General features: G+C 42.3%; 1 protein-coding gene across 1 annotated transcript in view; it reads left to right on the top strand.

Annotated features, from left to right (window-relative positions):
- The first annotated feature begins 2,091 nt into the window (after window positions 1-2,091).
- The window catches only part of FOXN3 (forkhead box N3), a 383,907-nt gene continuing 373,204 nt past the window's right edge, over window positions 2,092-12,794 (top strand). Inside the window, exon 1 of the mRNA XM_019642323.1 lies at window positions 2,092-2,259. The gene's annotated coding sequence lies outside the window, so the exon portion shown is untranslated. The remainder of the gene's footprint in view (window positions 2,260-12,794) is intronic.

Here is a 12,794-nt window from a genome sequence, read left to right as displayed (position 1 = left end):
CTGGCTGGTATTTAGGTGGGTTGGGACACATCATCAGATAAGTTACATTTCCTTTCGGCGGAGGGGAGGAGGAAGTGGACTGCCACAAACAGAACTGACTGGTGACTTTCTCATGGGTACACGAGGGCTGAGAAGTATTGCCTTCGTTGTCACCAAGTCTGAGCAGTGACATCCCCATCTCACTAACAGGCCACCCCCTATCTGAAATGCTGAGGTGCCCAGGGTTTTGAGGACTTTCAGTGCTGGGGGGGCAGGGAGGGCATATAGAAAACCTCACTCCTCCGTGCATAAGGTAGAGTCAATTCTTAGTCTCTGATAAAAAACAAAAAGGTGCATAGGTAACAGGAGAATCGCTCAGCCCTAGAGTTTTAAGTTTTCTGTCTGCCAGGACAGCCACAGGACGGACATCTGACCAGCCTGGGTCTCACTAGCCATCTTATTTAGCAGAGACAAAAACATTTTCAAGTAGCCTGTTCTTTCCGTTCTGGTAAATGGCTATTCTACTACAGGTGAAAAACGATGACTACAGAAACCTCTCCTCATTTTTGTTCTGGATACCTCATTTTCCACAGTAATTATAGATAAATAGTTGGGAAGCCAGGTGGTGAACTTGAAAAAGCAGAGGTCTGTCGCAAATGTGATTTTGGACAAGTCACTTTCCCCTTCCATACCTCCACTTTCTCGTTTGAAAATTGGGAATTATAATGTCTGCTGTATCACATAGATATGGTAAAGATCACATGAGATGTGTGTTAGAGTACTTTGAAGATTGACAAGTGTAACATATTACAACTAATTCTTCAAGTCGACATAGGGCAGCCGACAAGGTGCTTTTGATGTTTAATTAATACTAAAAATCTGCCATTACATTTATTTAGCCATAATTGGGAAGGAGGAGGGTGAGAGTCATTTTCAAAGGGACTTGTTCTGCTCCAAAAATAGAACTCAGAAAACACATATTTGATTTTCCTTTTGGTGGCAAACCACAATGCCATTGTTATTAGCAGTTTTGCGGAACCGTGACCTTCAAACTTGGTGATATCAAAGACGGAAAGGAAAGAAATCTCCCAGTTTTGAAGCCTTTCAAAGAGGTTTTTCAAACTAAAACACTTATTTTTGAATTAAGGGCGAATAGAATGGTCCTCTTAAATAAACACTTGGGAGTTTAAAAGTTGCCTTCCAGGTGGCCTGCAGTGAATAAATGTGCTGAGAGGTCACTGAAAGCCCTTTTGGGGACAATGAGGGTAATCTGTTATTGGGGGTCCATGTAACACCCTTTCTAGAGTTAACAGAGAAATTTAGAGCTTACATTTTCCCGAATTGTAAGTAAGCTGATTTGTGTATACATCTAGGACCATAATTTACTTTCAGTTTACTGAATTTGTGAATTTTCACATTTGTTTTAAATTGTAATTAAGTTTGCTCTATGAGGCACACCATATGCCACCATTAATTCTCTCTTGTTGATTTCTTAGGAGATACATGAGTGCATATTTTGATGCAATTTTGAGGTCTTTTGAAAATCAAATGACTACATGTTTAGCCATATGGGCCTTTGTTATTTAAAATAGCATATGACAAATAAGCGAAAGCAAATGCAAAAGGACTTGTTAGGAAAAAAATAATTGGAAAAACTGTTTAAAACATTGTTTTAAACACAGAATTTCCACCACCACCCTTTTTTTGCGTTATGGTTTTTAAACCTATCTTTATTGATCCCTCACTGTCTCTTACCGTCTGTGAAATGCACTGTCACACGTGCATCGAGCCAACCTATTAAACCAGGTACTGCCCTAAGCTTTACACGGGGGCCGCTGATATTAACATCCACCTTCAACGAATCCAGCTGTAGCCAATGTTTTCCTGTTAACATCTTACGCCAGGATTTGACAGTAAGCTCCAGTTCATTCGCACATATGGTGTCTGGTTTTGAAAGGGGCCGACGGGTGATTCGGTTTTCGCGGGGATTCGCGGTGCTCACCAGCTGCCTGCCGTTCGTGCGGGCGCAGACCCGGCCACGGGCGGGCGGGCGGGCGGGCGCGCGGCGCGCACTAGGACCCAGCAGGGCTCCAGGCCGGGGTGGGAGCCGCGCCGCCGACCCCGGGCGGGCGCCGGGGCTGGAGCCGGGGTTCCGGCCGCGATCCGCTGCAGCTCCGCGGGGAGACGGTGCGACCCGGCGGCTGGGCCACCCGCGAGTCCAGTGCCCCCGCAGCCCCCCAATGCAGCCGCGAGAAGCAGCGGGGGGGCAGGCGATCGAAGGTAACGAAAATGGGGCTCATTTCCTGCCTCCTGATCTTCTGCTCTGGTTCAGCATTGTCACGAGAAGCCCTCACTGTTCAGGCTGCTGCATTTTGGGGCACCCTTTGATTTTTTAAGGTGTCCGCCCGCACATTTCCATCTGGTTTGATTGATTTATAGCATGCAGCTCATACGGGAGCGATCCAAGGATGGCAAGTTGCATATTTTCATTAGTTTTGTCTCAAAAGTAAGTTCATTAAAAAAAAAAGTTTCTCAGGAATTTGTAGATAGTCGTTTCTTTAAAAATTTAAAAAAAATAAATGGATAATTTTTAAAATTATCAAGTAATTGATGCAATTGTTAATTACTTCCTAGGGCTTTACTTCTGTGGGCTCCCCAGGCGTTACTTTTATTTTCAAGGAACTAACGTGTTAAATGTGGAGTTTGGCTCAGGCAGAGTTTACAGCATTTGCTGTCGCAACTGTTTTGCTATCAATTATAAACAGTGTCAAATCTGTGGGCAGTTTGAATCTCTTTTCAAATACTGTAACTGGTTATCCTGCTATGACATCTACAGATGAGACTTTCCTTAGAGGGCAGCCAGAATATTTCCCATTTTGGAGAAACATTGTTTTGAGGAGAAAACCATGATTCCTGGCTGGGGAGGCTGAAGAGACTATTTTTCATGCTTTGTTTATACTCCCGGGATGACATATGGGGAAGGGAAACATATTCTTTCTCTACAGCTTTAATTATGGGATTATTAATTTCTCTAATTTATTAGTTTCAATTGGTTGGGCTCAGGGAGCCCTCTGTCACAGGATGTGCTTAAGGTGACACATTTGCTAGCAGTTGGGACACATGATTGCAAATGTAAAATGTGCCTCGTCTGAAAGGAGTGGTCTGCTGGGAGCTCCCATGTGGAGCTCCCATGTCTTAGGCAGGGTGCGACTGGCTCATTGAGGAAAAAGGGAATCATTTTCCTTAGCTAAGGAAGACATCCTGTGATATTCCTTTTGTTCCCTGTTTTTCATTGATCGCCAGGCTCTGCCTTAGAGAGGGGAGAGCAGCACAGAGAGTGCAGAGCTTGGAAGACTGCACAAATGACTACAGCCTACTTTAACTCTCACACTGATTGGTCAGTTAGACTGAGACTTAGAAAAACAGTCCCCCAAACCCTTCCTTTACAATCACACTGTAATTTCAGATTAGCCGTCTATGCACAGATTTCTACAAGATTGATTTTTTAATTTGGGTGCAATTTGCTTGAGGTACCTTTATGTTTAATTTTGTTGTTGTTGTTGTTTCTATCCAGAATTAAAGTAGGCCATTTTGGTGACAAATTTCTTTGCGGACGTCAGCTTCTAGCTTACATTTAGAGACATATCACTTTACAATCCATTCTGCATTTTTCCTCAGGAGTTGTAGAATGCAAAGTTGTTCAACTTAGAATAATTTTCCTGCCGTTTTTTTAATCTGAATACCTAAGTAGCACTATCCGCAGATGGATGCTTAACTGCATCTTTACTTTGATAATGTAAGTGTCTTGTGCGTTAGCATGGATCCCACATGAAATTGAAGTCTGTGCAACAGTGAAAGAAAAAGGCAAGAGCAAACAGTCAAACTTGTCTTGCACACTGTTGTAAGAAATTGTGGCATCTGGTTTGAGGAGAATGCATTTTACATCCAAGAAAAAGTGCATTGTTCACCTTATAGAATATGAATTAGTAATGTGGAATGTTATAGCTATAAGAGGAAAAAAATACAAGGTCGGTGGACATCTCCATTTGAGCTTTAAAACACCTCAATTAAAGAAGCACTATCCCAGAAGTTGCTAAATGTATAAACACTTTCCCGATTGGCTTAAAAATTTAGACGCAGGACATGGATGGAATCTAATAAGCGGTGAGTGGAGACATGGTTGTCGTGGAAACCAAGAAGAGTAACCCCGCCACCCCCCTCTCCCAAACACTACCATAACCACCCCTTAAAACAAACACACACACACACACACACACACACACACACACACACACACACACTGCATGTCATCATAGATGCCTGGAGAACATGTTGGCTTCTGTAAGCTTTCCCACAGCATCTGTTGAAACCCAAGATTGTGCCTGTCAAATCAAGGTCATTTTACAACAACAACCAAAAATGCAGTCTCCTAGATTTCATAACTGTATTTTTGTTGAAAATATGTGAGGAAAAAGCCTTCAAGGAAGGATGAGCACACGTGCTTACGTGGCATTTCACTGCTTCTGAGTTGTGCAAGGAAAGCCTAAGATGAAGGTTTTGAGCCCTTTAAATTGTAATTGTGGAATCAAATTGATTTGTATGTCTGCTGTTATAATGAAACTCTTTTTAGAGCTGTGAAGACGAGAATGTTACCTGTGGACGAAGAGTCATTTGGGGGCAGGTATAATGAAGACTTTCTCTTTGCAAGAGGGTTCGAAATTGAACTCTCACAATTGAATTCCAAGAACTGGCATTTTTGGAACCCAGCTCTAAGGCTTCGTGTGCGGGGATAAAGGAAGACCCTGTCTGGGGTTTTGGGGAGTATCAGGGAGGGTGTTCTCAGCAGCTGAGCTTGGAGGAAAGGAAAACTAAATTGAAAGAATAGTTTCAAAACAGCAACTGTTATTATTTGATTAGCTTAGAAAAGTTTCTTTTGTGAAGAGAAGAGTGCTTTAGTTTTTAGGATAATTGAGAGGTCCCCAAATATTTTCAATATTTGATTGTGAATATTTTCAGTGTCTTAGTAGTGGTTGCAGTGAGGGGAGTAAAGAAAGAAAAGTTTGGAGACCAGGCACCCCCCCACCCCTCGCCCCCTTTCACTTTGCTAAGCGAAAAATAACCAAGGAGGCCCTCTCCTAAATTTTGACTTTGGGGATCAGCAAATATAAAAACAATGCATTTCTTATATTTCTCTATCTTGCTAATGGTAGTCGTTACATTTTAAGTTCTTGATATTCATTTAGAAATATCTTCCTTCCAATCATGATGATTTAGAGTATTGCATTGCTTTATCTTAATTGAAAATAGCCAGTTTTAAATCTCATTTAATTAACACTTTGATCTTTTTAAAAAGCAGCAAGTTTCCCTTGTTTTCATCAACTAATTGCATCGGGGGAGAGAGGAGGTAGGAGGTGGAAAGAACCCTAACACTATTTCAGTGTTTACTTAATATCCTGCATCTATGTCATAGGAAATACTACAGACTTTAGAAGTGACATAGCATTGTTGGATGATTTAGCATACATTTCATGATCCCATGTTGTCAGATATTTAATGGATTGGGATTTGGTGAAAAAGGTTAAGTTTAATGGCACAACTGTTCTCTTTTAGCAAAGGATTTCCTGCAGGGAGCTTTCTTATCTGGAGCTATGTTCATTGGCAGGAAACATGTCAGTTGCTTGTTTTTACAAACTGAAGGAAATGAATGGGATTTGTTGGTTTCTAGAATCTGCCTTCATTCTCCATTGTCTGTCAAATAGTTTGCTCAGAACACTAGATTTCTAAAGGGACTTTTGAGGAGCACAATTAAGTCACTCCAAATCTTTGGCATTTCTGTTTATTTAATTTTTTACTTTGGGATTAGAAAAATTGATCATTACACTACCATGTACAATTTACCAATACAAATTAGCAAGATATTCAATAAAGTGCCAATTCATTTTCAGTTGTCAGATATACACATACTCACTGTAGCAAGCATGATTTTTTTCTTTTGATAGATATGCCAAATTTCTAATAATTAGCCTAGAATACCAACCAAATGCCCATCTCAGTTTTGGATTAGCCTGGAGAGATAAAGGGAGAGAGACAGCTCCATTCTTCTCTTTGCATATAAGAAAAAAAAATCCATAACACTACATATCATGTATTAGCCTACTTTGCTGATGGCAAACATTTGAGAGGAGGAGAGTCGGAAATTGGGAGTGGGGGCTTGCTAACACCAGTTTAGAGTCTGTATGAGAAAACAAATCTTAGCCTTGAAGATAATTATTGTGCAAAACTCTGGATTATTTTTTGGATATTATTAATAAATATGGTTGTTTCAATTCATGTACGTTTCAAATTCTGGAAGAGGAAACAAGGGCGAGCTTCTTTAAAGGAAAATAAATGTATAAACTCTATTGGGAGGAACAGACTGGGGAGGGGGTTAAGCGTGTCTGAGGGAGAAGGAAACATTTGTTGCAATGGTTATGGTTTTCACACCTTTTTGAAGGCATCATTTTTGTTTTATATTTAGCACCAAATGAAATCTTATGCAAGACCCTAATATATGAGTGGAATGAAAATAGAACTGCTTTGGGGGAAATCAAGAGCCAGGAGCCCAGAGGCTGCTCTCTCCCGTTGGTCGGTGCCTGGGACACACCCCTAGTGCTGCTCTGAACACAGTTTGAAAACCACAGCTTTTAAAGCACCCAAAATATTCTCTAAAGAAGGCCCGAGGGAATGACTTGCAGAGTCCTGGAATGGATTAGCTGAAGAGAGAATTTTTGTCTTGACAATTTAAAAGGGCGCTTGTGCTCAGAGCAAATCGGAAAAAGATAGGTAACGCAATGTACGCTAATAAGCCGACATGTAGCCAGCCAACGACTGAACCTGCCATAAGTATGAGAAAGCCCTGGTCCAGTCTATAATAGGGACGGAGAAAGGATGTTTTTAAGGGTTACTTACAAACAAACCAGGCCTCCCTTTCCTTATGAGTTATAGGAACATCGCATGGAGGGTTTGAGATCGGTTGGCTATGATTGTCCTCGAATGCGTGAATTTACTTGATTCCCACCTCAGGAGCTGTTATATCACTGTTACTCTATCCGTCAGTGAAAATTATTTCATATTAAGTGTCATTCATGAAATGAAAAGTGTGCCAAGCTACATAATCTGCTTGGCAGACTCACTGGTGTTTTGAGTGTTGAGTAAAATGATAACACACAGATGATATTTGAATATCATCGTATATTCCACTTTACCTGCTCTATCATGAGATTGACTTAAGTGGCAATATTGGGATTGAGCTCAGTTCTCCTCTTTTACATCCCAGAAGCTACAGGGATTAAGATTTCTAGGGGAGGCAGACGGAAGAATCCCTTTCAGCTCCATTCTTGATGTTTCTCAACCCCTTGATTCACATGTGCACGGTTTCGGAGGTGAGGAGGAATCAGCAGAGATGGCAGGCACACCATAGTAGCATTGTGCTTTTCATGGCCACAGCGACCCTCCCCATTGTTTCTTGGAGGCTGCACAGTAGGGGAGTTTGCAGAAGGAGAAAGACCCCCCTCTCTGCGTTCTCCCATTCCACCCGCTTGCCATGCTTCTGTTACCTGCATGGGGTTAGAGATGGCAGTTAAAATAACCAGTGTTCCCGGAAGCCGCATGTCTTCCAACAGCTTGTGCTGGCACTTTTTCTTTTTAAGAAATAGTTCTTCTACAAAAAGGAAACTAGTAGAAACACAAAATAGTTGTCTGTGGTAGTGGGTGAAAATGATTGTGGTTAACTTTTAGTTGTTGAATTGTGCTGAATAAAACTTTTCATGTTTAGGCTGGTTAAAGCTATCTTACTCCTCTGAACACCTGAATTTCAAAGAAGATCGAGTGTGAATAGCCATTGAAAACCAATGGAACTGTCCCAAGGTATATTCATGATAAGAGACCAGGAAGTCTTCTTTTTTTTTTTTTTTAAAGATTTTATTGGGGAATTGGGGGAGGAGAATAGCATTGGAGAATTGGAGAATCCGGGAAGGGGAACAGACAAGTTGCTGTCCTTTTGTTCTTCAGTCTAGATGTGGAGGACGTTGCTGCACTGGCCCATGTTGGTATTATCATTGCGCTCTTCCAGGGTGAGGCAGTTGCTCGCTGGCCATTGGACAGCCGCTCACAGCGGCTCAGGGCAGCTCACAAAAGCTCACACCTGCTGCTGGCCAGCCCCACTGCCGCCTACGCTGTCGCCATCCACTCACAGCAGCCCAGCTCCAGGTTGAGCTGTTGTTCACCATCTTAGCTGTAGAGGGCGCTGCATCACTGGCCCTCATATGTGGGATCCGAACCAGGGCCCTGCTGCTCAGAGCTGGGGTCTCAAGCCAGCTCCTAACCAACACGCCACTCGGTCGGCGGAGGGATTCTTCTTGACTAAGCATTTAAACTCTGATGTTGTTGGGGATTTTGTTTTGGAATCAAGGATGCAATTCAGTTACCTGGACGTTGCTGAAACGGCTGATACTGGACTTCAAATGTTATGTGGAGTGTGTACCCGGTACTTTTGCAGATGTCACTTTCTTAAGATTCAGATAGTCACAAGTCCTACCTGAGAGGGGGTTTCAGTGTATTATACAAGGTTAAATTTTAGATAACCTTAGATAGCTCTTCACATTCTGAAATATTCTGATTTGGCAAACAACATTTTTGCAGCCTTTCAAATGAAAACAATTACCATTTAATGACTAGTTAATACATGTCTCTAAATTAAGGTAGTCTTATTGTTTCATGGGACTAAATTTAGAATTTAGAGTGGTCTCTAGGGAAAGAAATAAGTTGCTCTGGGTGAGTTTGGCAATATGAGGCAAATAGAAAAATCACATCACACTGGTTAGGGACTTTCTTTTTTTTTCTTTTTTTTTTTCCAGTGTTCTGCCAGTTTGTTTTATTTTTATTTTTTTTTATTGTTAGTTTCAGGTGTACAGAACAATGCAATAGTTATCCTTTTTACCCTTCACACAGAAACAACCCCCCATCCCCATCTACTGCCCTCCCACCCCTGATATCATGCTTGTCTATTACAATTCCATTGACTCCATTCCCACACTCTACTCCACGTCCCATGACTATATGTATATATAATTATAGTTGACATACATTATTATTCAACATCAGTTTCAGATATATAGTGCAGTGGTCAGGCCTCTACACCAACTATGAAGTGGTCTCCCTAATAAGACATGAGTCCATCTGGCCATAAGAGTCTTTCTTATATCAAGTGCTGCCCCTACATTATTTTAATTGATTCTTATAATAACCTAGTATTAACACACTACTACTACTACTACTACTACTAAATAATAATGGTATAGATTAACATCCCATTTTACAGATGAAAAAACTGAGGCAATATGTTCTCAGAGCCACACTGTTTTGTAGCCAATTAGTTCTCACCCTCAGGGTCCCCTGCCTCCAAATTCCAGGCATTTCCCACCCCACTAGCTACCTCACAACCATTAGTCTGTTTCTATTCCAGCGTCGATAACTTCCCCCTCCATCCTTAAAATGGAGTCTCCTCCTGGGAAAAATTGCAGGGTTGGGTGGGAAATATTTGTTGTGACTTTGGCAAGAAATAGGATTATGCTTCTCGTCATTCTGTGCTCCCACGTCTGACCATTAGTGATGGGAGGAACGTCTTGGTTCTTTTATTAGGGATGACCTTCTGTAAATCATCTTCATCTTTTGAATTACACCTACTCCTGAGCACATTCACCAATGTGGTAAACGGAGGGCCCTCACCGTAGGGATGACTTCCCTGAATTACCTGCATGTTACGCTTAGTCTTTCTGTTGGTGGCATCCACACACACTTCCTAGACATCATGCACTTTCATAATTCGTATGAACGGCCCCACAAACTCAGGCATGCAAATACAATGACAGCTCTTTTATTTCTTTCTGAATAAAGAAACAATGGGCTTAAGTTGTCAGATTGGCAGGGTCTCCTTAGGGCTCTCCTATCCCTAAGTCATACAAACCGCATATGGGTTTATAGAGATCAAGTGGGCAGGGGTCAGTTTGACTTCCACATGGAAGCACGGAGCTCTGCCCTTGTTCTAGCACGGGGGAAAATGACAAGTTAATTCTCCAGCTGGACACCCACACTCCCGAGTATACGCGTGACCCGTTGGAACTAGCCGTGGAACCAGTTTAGACGTTTTTAGTGACGTGGGTGCTGGCACTTTTCTAATTCTCGTTAAGTCTTCAGGTGAATGGTCAGCACTTGGTGGGACAAATCCGTATTTCACGTGTGCATATGCTTTCATAGATTTCACATGTTTGAAATCATTTTAAAGAATCAATCGAGGAAAGTGCTAAAGATATATATGCACAAATTTGGGGAAGCAAGTCACCCATTCATTCAATGGACAGTTATTGAGCACCTACAGCATACCAGGTACTATGCTTTGTGATAGGGACTTGAGGGTGAAGAGGTCACTCTGGGGCAGCCTACCATCTTAACTGATTGGCTTTTTAAACTGTAAAGATCCCCAAATGGGGCTCTTTTGAAGTTCATATTGCAAGCCCATACAGACGAATGGAGGTGACGCCTTCCCTGAGCCTTTTGTTTTAGACTAGAAGCTGGCTTTGCAAGGAAGGTTCCAGGGTAGTTAGGTTACTTGGGAGACGATTCCAGGAAGACACCAATAGGGGGCGCGAGTGGGAGACGAGGAAGAGAAGGCAGCCAATAGTGTGACCTGTCCCGCCAGTTACCACTGTGCGGGGGAGCTCAGGCCCACTGCGGCACATCCAGAGCGTGTGTCCAACATGCGACATGCCTCTTTCAATCACTAGTTGGTGACCACTCTCGGGGTGTTGAGTCCCAGCATTTGAGGGTGGCGTGCAAGCTGGGAGAGCAGACTTGGACCCGCGCTGATTCTTAGGGACTTGTTGATGCTTTGGTAGCAGTTCAAGGTTGGGCTCGTGTGCACTAAAATAGAAGGTGGCCAGGGCTTCAGCCGCTTCTCGGAGGGCTCTCTTCCACAGTCTTGGAACTGTAGACGCTTTAGAAGAATCATTTATAATGGTCCTCTGACCTTCAAAACGAATGAAGATCCCGGGAGAGTGGTTTTTCAGTCTGAAAAATGGGAACAAGAGAAATGGCCTAAGTCCAGAATCCAGTCATTCAGCAGAAATTTTCCATAAGGGCACTCATTTTGTTCTGTTTTTTTGGTTTTTTTTTTGTTGTTATTGTTGTTGTTCCAACCATTATCCTTGTTTCCCAGGTTGGAAAACTTGGACACCCACTTGTTTTACATTCCACCTTAACCCAAGACTCAGTAATGTGGAAATCCTGACTGGATTATTATGAGGGCTAATCATAGAGTCCCTGAAAGGCCCTTGGCAGGGAGCCTGGCACGTAGTTACAACTTAAATTATTGTAGCTATTTTTATGTTGTTATTTTTGTCCTTATGTCTCTCATCTGCTAGGAACATGTGGTGGCCCCCTGTGGCTCACCTTACCAAGGCTGTCCTCCTCTGCCTGGCTTTCAAGACCTTCTAGAACCTGGACCTACCTATCAATGCTCAGGGAGTGTCCTCAGAGCTATCTGCTCAGAGTTTATTCCTCCCACACTCGCCTTGTTCCTTCCAGCTCCCCTGCCTTTGTTCATCCCGTCCCCTCACCACAGCCTTCTTCAGATTGTAGAGTCACCAGTTACACCCATTCTGCAACTCCGGTATGCGGAGAAAATGAAATTTGTTCATTTTGTCTCCAGCAAACCTTCCTACCCATTGGTTATCAGGAAAAAAAATAATACCTTTTGATCCCATCCCTTTTAAAACTTAGTTTGATCTGATCATCCGAACGGTCCCTTAAGATAATTCTCAGTCTTCCCAGGCAAACAGTGCCCATTCCCTTGTGTTGTCCCCCTTCTTTGCCTGTGATGGTGTACGTGGGAAGGGGGTGTCATGTGCCCTCCTACCTTTTGTTTCTTATGGAAGACAAGCAAACTAAGGCTTCTTAGGTGGGATGGCTTCTGCTGTTAGGGGCCAGGCCTCTCGCCCATTGGTGCTGCTGGTTCTATACGGCAGGTCCTTGAATAATGTCGTTTTGTTCAACATCGATTCATTAGAACGTTGGTGAGATGCCATGGGAATTTACCGTATTTTGCTGTGTATAATGCGCACCCACATTTTTGGCCCAAACTTTCAGGGGGAAAAAAAATTTTTCGTTTTAATTTTGTAATTTAAACATATGTGTATACATTTAGGTACTTGTTTTTTTGTATTATAAAGGAATTTTAGCATTTATTTTTTAACATATTCTGGTGCAAGAAATTTTATGTACCAGTAACAAATTTACTAACTCTTTGTTGTTGCAAGTTCGTCGTAAGTTCAACAAAACTGATTATCATATTCCAGGGTATTATTTTGCATACGGATATCATTATTCCTTTCCAGAGTTACACTTTTAACTCATAAACATAAATAAAAGAATTAAAAACATAACTTTTACAAGGTATTATTCTTGCTACACTGGATGTACTCTCATCTCTTCCATTCTATTTTGTTTAATGAAAAAAACATGGGTTTGGACTCAATAAGTGACCCCCCAGTTTGCAAAAACTGTTGATCTTGTCAGCCTCTTGGCTTTATCACAGCCTTGTGTGGCGCTCCCTCCTGGCTCCATTCCTCCTCGGCTCCTGTTGGCAGCAAACTCGGAGGATTAGCCATAACCTCCATCAACGCTACTGGCCTGGTGGTCTTTGCTAGGGATCCCCTCCTCTGGCCACAGCTGACCTGAGGCACCCCGCCTCACAGCTTCCTCTACTTGGTCACACTGCAGCA

Source organism: Hipposideros armiger, unplaced genomic scaffold (genome assembly GCF_001890085.2).
Source record: "Hipposideros armiger isolate ML-2016 unplaced genomic scaffold, ASM189008v1 scaffold_67, whole genome shotgun sequence".
Taxonomy (NCBI): Eukaryota; Metazoa; Chordata; class Mammalia; order Chiroptera; family Hipposideridae; genus Hipposideros; species Hipposideros armiger.
This window is presented reverse-complemented; position numbering and strand designations above follow the sequence as displayed.